This window comes from Schistocerca cancellata, chromosome 2 (genome assembly GCF_023864275.1).
Source record: "Schistocerca cancellata isolate TAMUIC-IGC-003103 chromosome 2, iqSchCanc2.1, whole genome shotgun sequence".
Lineage (NCBI taxonomy): Eukaryota > Metazoa > Arthropoda > Insecta > Orthoptera > Acrididae > Schistocerca > Schistocerca cancellata.
Window position 1 is genome coordinate 26,064,319 of NC_064627.1, and position 10,034 is coordinate 26,074,352.

Consider the following 10,034-nt stretch of genomic DNA (forward strand, 5'->3'; position numbering starts at 1 on the left):
ACGGAGCCTTTGTGTGTACCTCCCCAGCCCAGCCTCGCCAAACTAAGCTGCGGCTTCCAGTCGGTCAGCCCCTTCTGACCACACATGCTGGCCGTGGGCCAGCGTCACTAACTCCTAACACACTCCGAGGCAAGCAGCGGTGGCTTGGATGCAGGATTCTGATTCCATCTCACCTTGCAGTTTAAACTGTTTGATAGCCTGAGTCCCCGAGTGTTGTGTTTAACGAACACACCTCTACCATTAAAGTTAAATCAACTTGCTATGTGTAAATAAAGCGCTTCGGACGTTAAAGTTGAAACAATTCCACTCGACGTTGACTTCTCAGTTAAAAAAAAAAAAAAACCACTTCATCTAATCCGAAATGGATTTTTGTTGTCCATACACCTCGAATTCTCATGCAAAAATGTAGATTCCTCCATTTTACGCGTGTTATTCTCGAAGACAGAAGAAGTGGGAGCATACATGCATTTTCACTTCGCTAAAGTACCGTTACTTGCATATTGATGTATATGATGAGGTCCCATACTCTGAGGAGCGTAGGGGACGACGCGGGAGACCCGCACCGCAATACTAGGCAAGGTGCTAGCTGAGGTGGTTTGCCATTGCCTTCGTCCGACCGTAATGGGGATGAATGATGATGATGAAGATGAGACAACAACACCCAGTCATCTCGAGGCAAGAAAAATCCCTGACCCCGCTGGGAATCGAAACCAGGACCGCGCGCTCGGGAAGCGAGAACGCTTCCGCAAGACCACGACCTGCGGCCTAGTGTTAGTGTGAAAATTATGTATGACAATATGGCGCAGGGTACATTTCCTCTAATTTTTCTCTCATACGATAGCAAAATGTGTTCTCATCAGCTTAATATCTGTTACATCCTGATTCACAATCTAGAATATTGGGATCATTTTTGTCTCACGATGGGGTGCTAAGACCATGTTCTACTCTCTCACAAGACGACTCCTCATTCGAAGGTAGTCGAACAGCTGCACAAGAGAGTTGTAATTTCTGGTTCATACAGTTTAATGCTACGGACCAGTTTTTGGATTCGGTACTACAGGTGATTTTACTACTATGGCCATTTCTCCTGTGGAAGTGGGAGAGTGAAATTTCGTTAAAAGAGCTCGCAGCAACAAAAAACGCCTGATTAGCACTCCAAATTGCTAATTTTATCCATGGCACTCTTGCCCTCGTTCCCACCGGCCCAGCGGCACGTAATTGATATCAAATTGATTGACCAGCTAATTAAATTGATCATGAGACCCCATTTGCATGGTAACTTTTTCCTGCAGACAAATTACACCTGGCGAGGTAACTGTTACATCGCTTCTTTGACGTCTCTGGGGGCTACCCACAGGATAGGTAGCCACTTCCCCCGATAAAAAAAATGGGTAGTCACTGTCGTCAGATAACAGATGATGTTCTGTCGGCCAGTTGCCTAGTCATGCTGGTGGAAGTAAGTCACTTAGAATTCTGGTATACCGCTCCTGAGCTAATCGTACTGAGACCTATCACTCTATGAGGGCAGTAGGAAGCTTCATTCTTTCTACATCCCGCGTCACCTCCGTCTCTGTCACTGTCACCGGGTCACATGCAAACAGCTGCCACCACCGCCACTGGACTGCAAACCTCTGCCCGCACATTAGAGCTGTACCACTCCTTGCCTACAAGCCACTACCCACTGAACCGGACAGCTGATAATGATTTCACACTTGCAAAAGCTGTCCTGACCTTATCGAAAGGACTGGATGCTTAAATATTGCTGGTGTAAATACACCAGGATGTTGAACAGTATGCTACCTCTTCCTCCACCTGAAAACCGAAAGTTTCTGAGATGTGTTTCAGAGATATGCTGGATAGACTGACCCTGTGAACAGTAGGAAAATGCCTGCTGACCACTCCATGCCAATCCCTGTGAGCCTGCAGACCTGGGCTTCCCCTCAGAATACAGTCGTGTAGCAGCGTTCCTATTGGTTCCCGCCAAATAAGTGGAGAGAATTTCGAGGAACACTATCGGGAAAATTTAGAGAACTGATATTTGAAGCTGAATGCAGGACTCTACTGCAGCCAACACACACCTCGCGAATGACCACGAAGATAAGATCCAAGAAATTAGGGCTCATATGAAAGAATAGACACAGCTATTTTTTCCCCTCGCTCCGTTTGAGAGTGAAATGGGAAAGGCTATGCCTAGTCGTGATACGGGTTACCCTTTGACAGGCACCACATGTTGCTTTGGGAAGGATGCATACAGATATAGATGTGGATATAGTCTACCAATTAAGATGTCAGTTTACATCCATTTATAGGCACACAAAACTGCTGGAAGAATCTTGTCTCTTATTTATCGAGAAAACAATACAGAACCTGCTGCTGACTGTCTTTCGGTAAAAACCTTCCCATTAGCCAATATTTTCTCATTGCAATGATTTTGAGAGGCGTATGTGAGACTTAGTAATATGTTTGCGCACAGAATTCGAAGGAGCGATGTAGAGCTTACCTTTTAACTCTCCATTCGTCAGAGTATCGCTTACGTGCAATATTCTCAGAACTGTTCCAGTGTTCCATACATTGAATCCACGTGACTGTTGTACGAGTAAGAAAAGTCTCCCGCCAAGTCACAGACTCCTGCTAATTCTTTCAAAATCCCATCACGTTCCGACAGCACTGTTCCATTAGTAAAAAGATTTGTCTAGTCCTCCACCCGTCACTGATTTAGCGGAGTACTATCATATCGAAAAAGTAGCACTCTAACGTACAGGAAGAAATTCGCAATCATACAGAGGATACGCGGACTGCACAAAGAAATTCAAAAGCACAGCACCTACATTTCGTCGATAAGGAATGATTGTCTGTAAACGTCCCCCTGTACATGTGCTATCTCCTTTATCGTATTCTTACCATTAATTTGCTGGTAATACCACAATGTAATGGTGTCTGAGCCTTCATTGACAGCATAGTGTTTCGTGAGAAATGCATCAAATAAAGCATACCTCAATGACACGAATCCAACGGTGTCAAAGAGCTTCCAATACACTATACATTTAATTATTTACATTGTCGCAACAGTCTCATACCTCCACGCATAATTCACAGCTACTGCAACAATAGGGGGAGGTTCGGAACTTTATCAAAGAATTGTTTTTTTTGTTTTTTTTCCCTTGCGCTGTTCATTACTGGTCTGACCATGATACCGTATTCCATCTAGAGCAGAGTATATCCAGATGGGTAGTTCACAAAGAAGCAAACCCACTAGACGTACGCTTATCCAACTATCGTACATCGATAACCAATTAACCAAAAAGTACAAGTCAGACCAAATCAATGTCAGTATTTCCTCCAGCAACAGCAGTCACCTTAGTACCTCTCACACCTCGATCCGAATTACAGTGCTACTGTCTCTAGGTGACTTACTGATGTGATTTGCCTCGCTCGCCTCCTACATATCATATCTCAATGCATAGATCACAGCCCACTTAAAAACCCGTGCAAATGAATTTGAAGCTGACGTATTCTCCTGCTTTAACTCACCAGCTTGTCAGTTCTGAGAGTTTGGATTGCTTGCCTTACGATTCCACCAAATGAATATTAACCCAACATATGCATTCTATTTCGTTCCAGATGCTTACTGCAAATCATTTTAAGTAAAAAATTGCCTATATACTTCTATAAACACCCTAATTTGCTCGATCAGCGTTTGAGATTGGGCAGAAGGGTAATCGATAATAATGGTGCCCTCTACCATGCACTGTACAGCCCCTTGCACTGCATTTGTTTTAGATGTGGAATGTTTGTAGGTGACGGATTTGTCTGCCAGCAGACTGGAAGACCTGTGGTGGAGTTGGTAGTTGACCTGAATATAACTAAATCTATTGCACATTCATTGCACTAGGAAACCCGTACTCTGCAATCGAAAGCATTAACTTCGGTAAAATACCAAGGAGTAAGCAGGTTTGCTCTGGCCTGTATTTGTTGGTTAATTGGCTGTCAATATACGATAGTTGGATAAGCGTGTGAATACTGGGTTTTCTTCGAAATAAATAAATACCACTAAGCATTTGCTACTACCCGTGTGGTTATACCCTGCTGTAAGTGGAATACAGTATCATGGTCTGACCACTTTCAACCCGTGTGTGGTGTTAAAAAATAAGCAATTCTTTGATAAAGTCCCTAATCTTGCGTTACTCTTGCAGTAGGTGTGAATTATACGTGGAAGTGTGAGCCTGTTGCGCCAATGTAAATGTTTCAATGGATGGTGTAATGGAAGCTCTATGGTACTGTTAGAATTATACTGTGGAGGTATACTCCATCTGACACCAATACATTGAGGTATTTCTAGCGTAGTAATCATAGGAATACGATAAAGGAGGTTAGGACACGTACAGGGGGATATTTATAGACAAATATTCGAAATCGATGAATTTAAGGTGTCATGCTTCTGAATTTCTTTGAGCAGTCCACATATACTCTTCGTGGTTGCGAATTTCTCCCTGTACGTTAGTGTGCAATTTTTCTATTGTGATAGCTCTCTTCCTAACTGGTGACGGGCGGGGAATTAGACAGTTTAATGGAACATTTCTGTTGGAACGTGATGGCATTTCCAGAGAAATAGGAGGTGTATGTGACTTGGGGGGGATTTATTACTCGCAAAAATCAGGTGGATTCAACTGCTCTGTATCAAAGACTGGAAAAGTCATGAGAATCTAGCAGGTAAGCGATATTCTGACGAAATGGGAGTTGAAAGGTGAGATCTTACCGCTTATTCTTGGTGTTGCGGGCAAACATATTACAACGCCTCACATCTGTCTCTCAAAATGATTGCAATGAGAAAATTATTGGCTAATAAGAAGTTCTGTATTTTGTTTTCTTGATAAATAAGAGGCAACATTCTTCCATCAGTTTTGCGTGCCTGTAAATGGATGGCTGGCATCTTAATAGGTAGACTATATCCACATCTACATCTATAAGCATGCTTCCCAAGTCCCTTATGGTTCATGCCAGAGGTTACGCTGTACCACTACTAGTCATTTCGTTTCCTGTTCAACTCGGAAATAGAGCGAGGAAAGAAAATGTGTTCATTCTTACATATGAGACCTAATTTTCTTGTATCTTACCTTCGTGGTCATATGTGAGGTGTATGTTAGCCGCAGTAGAGTCCTAATACATTCAGCTTCAAATAGCAGATGTCAAAGTTTTCCTGACAGTGTTTCTGGAAAATAACTTTGCATTCCCTCCAGACATTCCCACTTGGATTCTCGAAACATCTGTACACTTATTTGGCGGGAACCAATAGGAATGCTTCAACAGGACTGTATTCTGCGGGAAACCCAGGTCTGCAGCCTCACACACGTTTGACATGGGGTGATCAGCAGACAGGTATTTTCCAATTGTTCAAAGGGTCAGCCTATCCAGCATATCTCGAAAACACATCTCAGAATATTTCAGTTTGCAGGTGGAGGGAAGGAAGCGTAATGTGCAACATCCTGGTACATCTGCACCAGCAACATTTAATCATCCAGTCCTTCCGGTAATGTTAGGACAGTTTTTGCGAGTCCGAACTCATTAATAGCTATCCGGCACAGCGAGCAGTGTCTTGTAGGTTGGTTGGTTGTTTTGGGGAAGGAGACCAGACAGCGTGGTCATCGGTCTCATCGGATTAGGGAAGGATGGGGATGGAAGTCGGCCGTGCCCTTTCAGAGGAACCATCCCGGCATTTGCCTGGAGTGATTTAGGGAAATCACGGAAAACCTAAATCAGGATGGCCGGACGCGGGATTGAACCGTCGTCCTCCCGAATGCGAGTCCAGTGTCTAACCACTGCGCCACCTCGCTCGGTTGTGTCTTGTAGGCCAGGAGTGGTACAGCCCTAATGTGCGGGCAGAGATTTGCAGTTCAGTGGCGGTGATGGCAGCTGTTTGGATGTGACCCAGTGACAGTGAGAGAGGCCGAGGTGTCGCGGGGTGTAGAGAGAATGAAGCATCCGACTGTCCTCACAGAGTGACAGGTCTCAGTACGATTGGCTCAGGAGCGGTATACAAGAATTCTAAGTGACTTGCTTCCACTAGCATGACATGGCAGCTGACCGACATGATGTAATTAGTGTTGGACATCTGCTATCTGATGACAGTTACCACTCATTATGTTATCTAAGGAAGTGGTCACCTAGCCTATAGGAAGCCCCCACAGACGTTACTGAAGCGTCTGTAACGGTCACCTGGCGAATGTAATCCGACTGCAGGAGAAAAAAATTACTCACTGTGCAAAGTAATTTTCATGATGAATTTAATTGATTAGTCAATTTGATATCAGTGACCATTCCACCTGTTGGTGGAATCGAAGGTAAGAGTGCCACGGATATGATTCATGAGTTGGCGCAGTAATCAAGCGAATTTTTCGTTGCGGCGAGATCTTTTAACAAAATTTCAGTCTCCCACCTCCACAGGGAGAGATGGCCATGGTATTAAAATCGCCTATATTACCGAATTTATAAATTGATCTATAGTGTTCACCTGATATTTACAACTCTTCTGCGCTGCTATTTGTTTGCCTTAAGAGACTTCATAGGTAACACAGCATTTGATTACCCTACCAGAGTTCAAACGTGAGGCAACATTTTGTGAAGGAGGTAGAGCATGTTCTTAGCACTCTGTCATGAGCACTCCTCTTGCTGCACACCCTCCACATGCTCTCCCAAAGCAACTTCCATCATCTACCACTCCCAGATCATGAACACTTACCCATCTTATGACACCTGCCTCCCCACATTTCCTTTCCCCCTCCTTACCCAACTGCCTTTCTCAACACTCCCTTTTCCCAGCAACTATTAATGTCACTTGCTGCCCTCTCTACTTCACCACCTCTTCTGTCCCAACAGCCACCTCTACTCCGTCACTGTTGTGCACCAGTCTCCATCCTTCTACCAAAACATTCTCACCGTCCTCACCAGGATGCAGGGTACTCTCTTTATTTCATCATCTGACTATGACACACAATCCAAGATAGCCGACCCAGAATGCTGACGCATTGGAGTTCCCCTCCTCCTATTGAAGCGAAATACAAAAATTTGTGAGAAATTAAAAAATTCAGTGTGAAAATTCAAATATTTTCCCCTGGATGTGAAGCATGGGTGTTGAGGAAGAGTAGTTCACATTGAACTACAGCTGGAGAGTAGCCAGTCTCATCAATAACTGCTGGATGTAGAAAGAATATTTTCGGTATTAGTCTAGCATAGAGAGTTGCTCCAGATAGTCTAGCCAATAGCTCTATGTGGGAAGGATGGGTAATAATAATAGGACAGCAAACTATCGCTGAAGTACTGTCACCAGAAAAGGCAATCCGCTATTCAGCCAATCGACATTCAATGAGACGATAAACAAGAAGTAGATATTGGAGATATTTACATTGAATTTACAACTTTTGAAAGGTGAAAAATAAAATGGACATTTTTAGATACATACAGTACATTACTTCTTACACTGGTAGTTAAGAAAAAACAACAATAACAAAAGGTAAAACAGAATAGACTAAGTGCACAGTTAAAACAGTTACACCACATTCCCGAAACGCTGACATTTGGAAGAAGCACTTTCCTGTCACGGTAAACTGGAAGAAGCTGCCATAGGATAGGCAGTCAGTTATTGATATTGAAGGGGGAAAGGTTGGCTGTTGAGGACAGTATGCGAACTGAATATTTATAAGTGACATATATAATAATTATCATAATATTAATAATAATTATTATTATTATTATAGTATGTTATTATTATTGTCATTGTGTCCTCTGCAGTGCAGCGCAATTGGTATTTGAATTTACCACAAAAATTGAAATTTACCATGAAAATTTGAATTTTCCGCCGATTTTGAATTTCCTGCCGGGTTTTTGGAAGACAGGGAGGGAGGGGAGGTGGAAGAGTTAATTAATTGATTAATTTAATTAATTATTCAATTAATTTAATATCAAAATCGCGTCAGAAAATCTTCTCTTACCTTCCAGACTTCAAAGGCATAGCCGCGTGGGATTAACCGAGCGGTCTGAGGCGCTGCAAAAAAAATGGTTCAAATGGCTGTGAGCACTATGGGACTTAACTTGTAAGGTCATCAGTCCCCTAGAACTTAGAACTACTTAAACCTAACTAACCTAAGGACATCACACACATCCATGCCCGAGGCAGGATTCGAACCTGCGACCGTAGCGGTCGTGCGGTTCCAGACTGAAGCGTAAGGCGCTGCAGTCATGGACTGTGCAGCTGGTCCCGGCGGAGGTTCGAGTCCTCCCTCGGGCATGGATGTGTGTGTTCTTCCTTAGGATAATTTAGGTTAAGTAGTGTGTAAGCTTGGGGACTGATGACCTTCGCAGTCCCATAAGATTTAACACACATTTGTACATTTTTCAAAGGCATAGGTTCCAGGTTTGAGTCTTGGTCTGGCACAGGGATTTGATCTCCAAGAGGTGATGGGTAGGCAGACTGGTGATTTCCCAGCGGAGGAGGGGTAATTAATTGACCAGGGCGCAGAGATGTGGGGATGGTCCACATTCTGAATAAGATGAAAGTGGTCTAGAATCCCCTTTGCCCCATTACTCTCATCTAGTTAATGCTCCTGCACTGTAACTTTTCATGCAGACATTCACAAGTTCATTGAATATTTTTCTAATTGGGTCCATAATTCCAGATTATCTATTCTCTGCACCCTCGTAGACTTATGATCAAATCGTATAGCTTCGAGCATAGTATGAAACCTCCGTCTGCTAATCCACACGATAAGAAAAATCTGGTGCAGCCCCATCAATGGCTCACAGTTGATCAGTTTTGAGGTGCTGTGACTTTCTCACTCCTATGAGATATGAAACACAGAGGACGGCAGATAATTCATCAAAATCTTTTTGTGAGCAGTATCGAGCACTTGTAAATAAGCTGCCCTTCTGTCTAGCGCTTCGTATGTTTTACAATGAGGTCAATTATTCTGTATGGAAGAATATAGTTTCTAGCAATCCACAAAATTTTATATTGTCTGACAGCAGACAGAGCATGTCACGTACGGCTACACTCAATATGTAAAACCCAATAAGAATACTTGCTTCGCTTATAAAAGGCTAATACATGCCGAAAACGTCCAGGAGAAAAAGTTAACCCAGTTGATCTTCAGTAGCACAAAGAAACAAATTAAAAGAGAGCTGAGGTGGTACTTTAGCAGTGCACAAGAAACCATTATGTAAAAACTGCGGTGTAAGGGAAAATCTAACAGCGTGCACTGCTTCAAATGGAGCCACTACTAGCAGGCTTTAGTTGTAATTTGACCGATGAAAGAAGGATGGACTATAGGTAGAAGCATAAAATAAAACATTGCTATATCAGCGCTTCTCCAACTTTAAAATGTATTAAAATGTTTCAGTAAACTCACTAATGTCATATTTTTTTCTCAGACGCGAGTGATCGTAAGTTCAGTAAGAGGATTTTCCTTCCAGCTTTTCCCATCCGGTAGTTAAAATCCTAAGTATAGATCTAGTACATGGACCGGTAACTATATAATATTTTTCAGTTTACATTGCACGTATATAAATTGTCCGTATACAATGCAAAATCATAAATAAACATAAAAAGCAACAGAGTATACTCAAAATACAGGGAAAATATTGTTTATAATATTTATGAGCAAGTGAAAATTACGAATGTCGTGAAAGAAGCAGGCTGCTAGTGACTGAAACATTCTGTTATTCGCCTGTCTTCCTTTCTGCACGTTTTTGCTTACTTAGTAGTTCCCGCATTCCTCAAATTTCTTATTCTGAGCGAACCAAGTCGTCAGTGACACGGTGTAACTAATACATTTTGTCACTCGCCGTGTTTTCTTTCACCACTTGCAATTCATGCCCGCCTCCGGCGGAGTCGGCAGTATTCGTAGTCTATGAATGCGTGGTGTCTGTTCTGTCGGACATGTCCCAAAGAACAGACGCCACACATTCATATAACTGATATGCCTAGCTAGGCAATGGGCCCACCTTCTTTAGTGTGGACGCACAAACACGTCCCATTTCCTGTG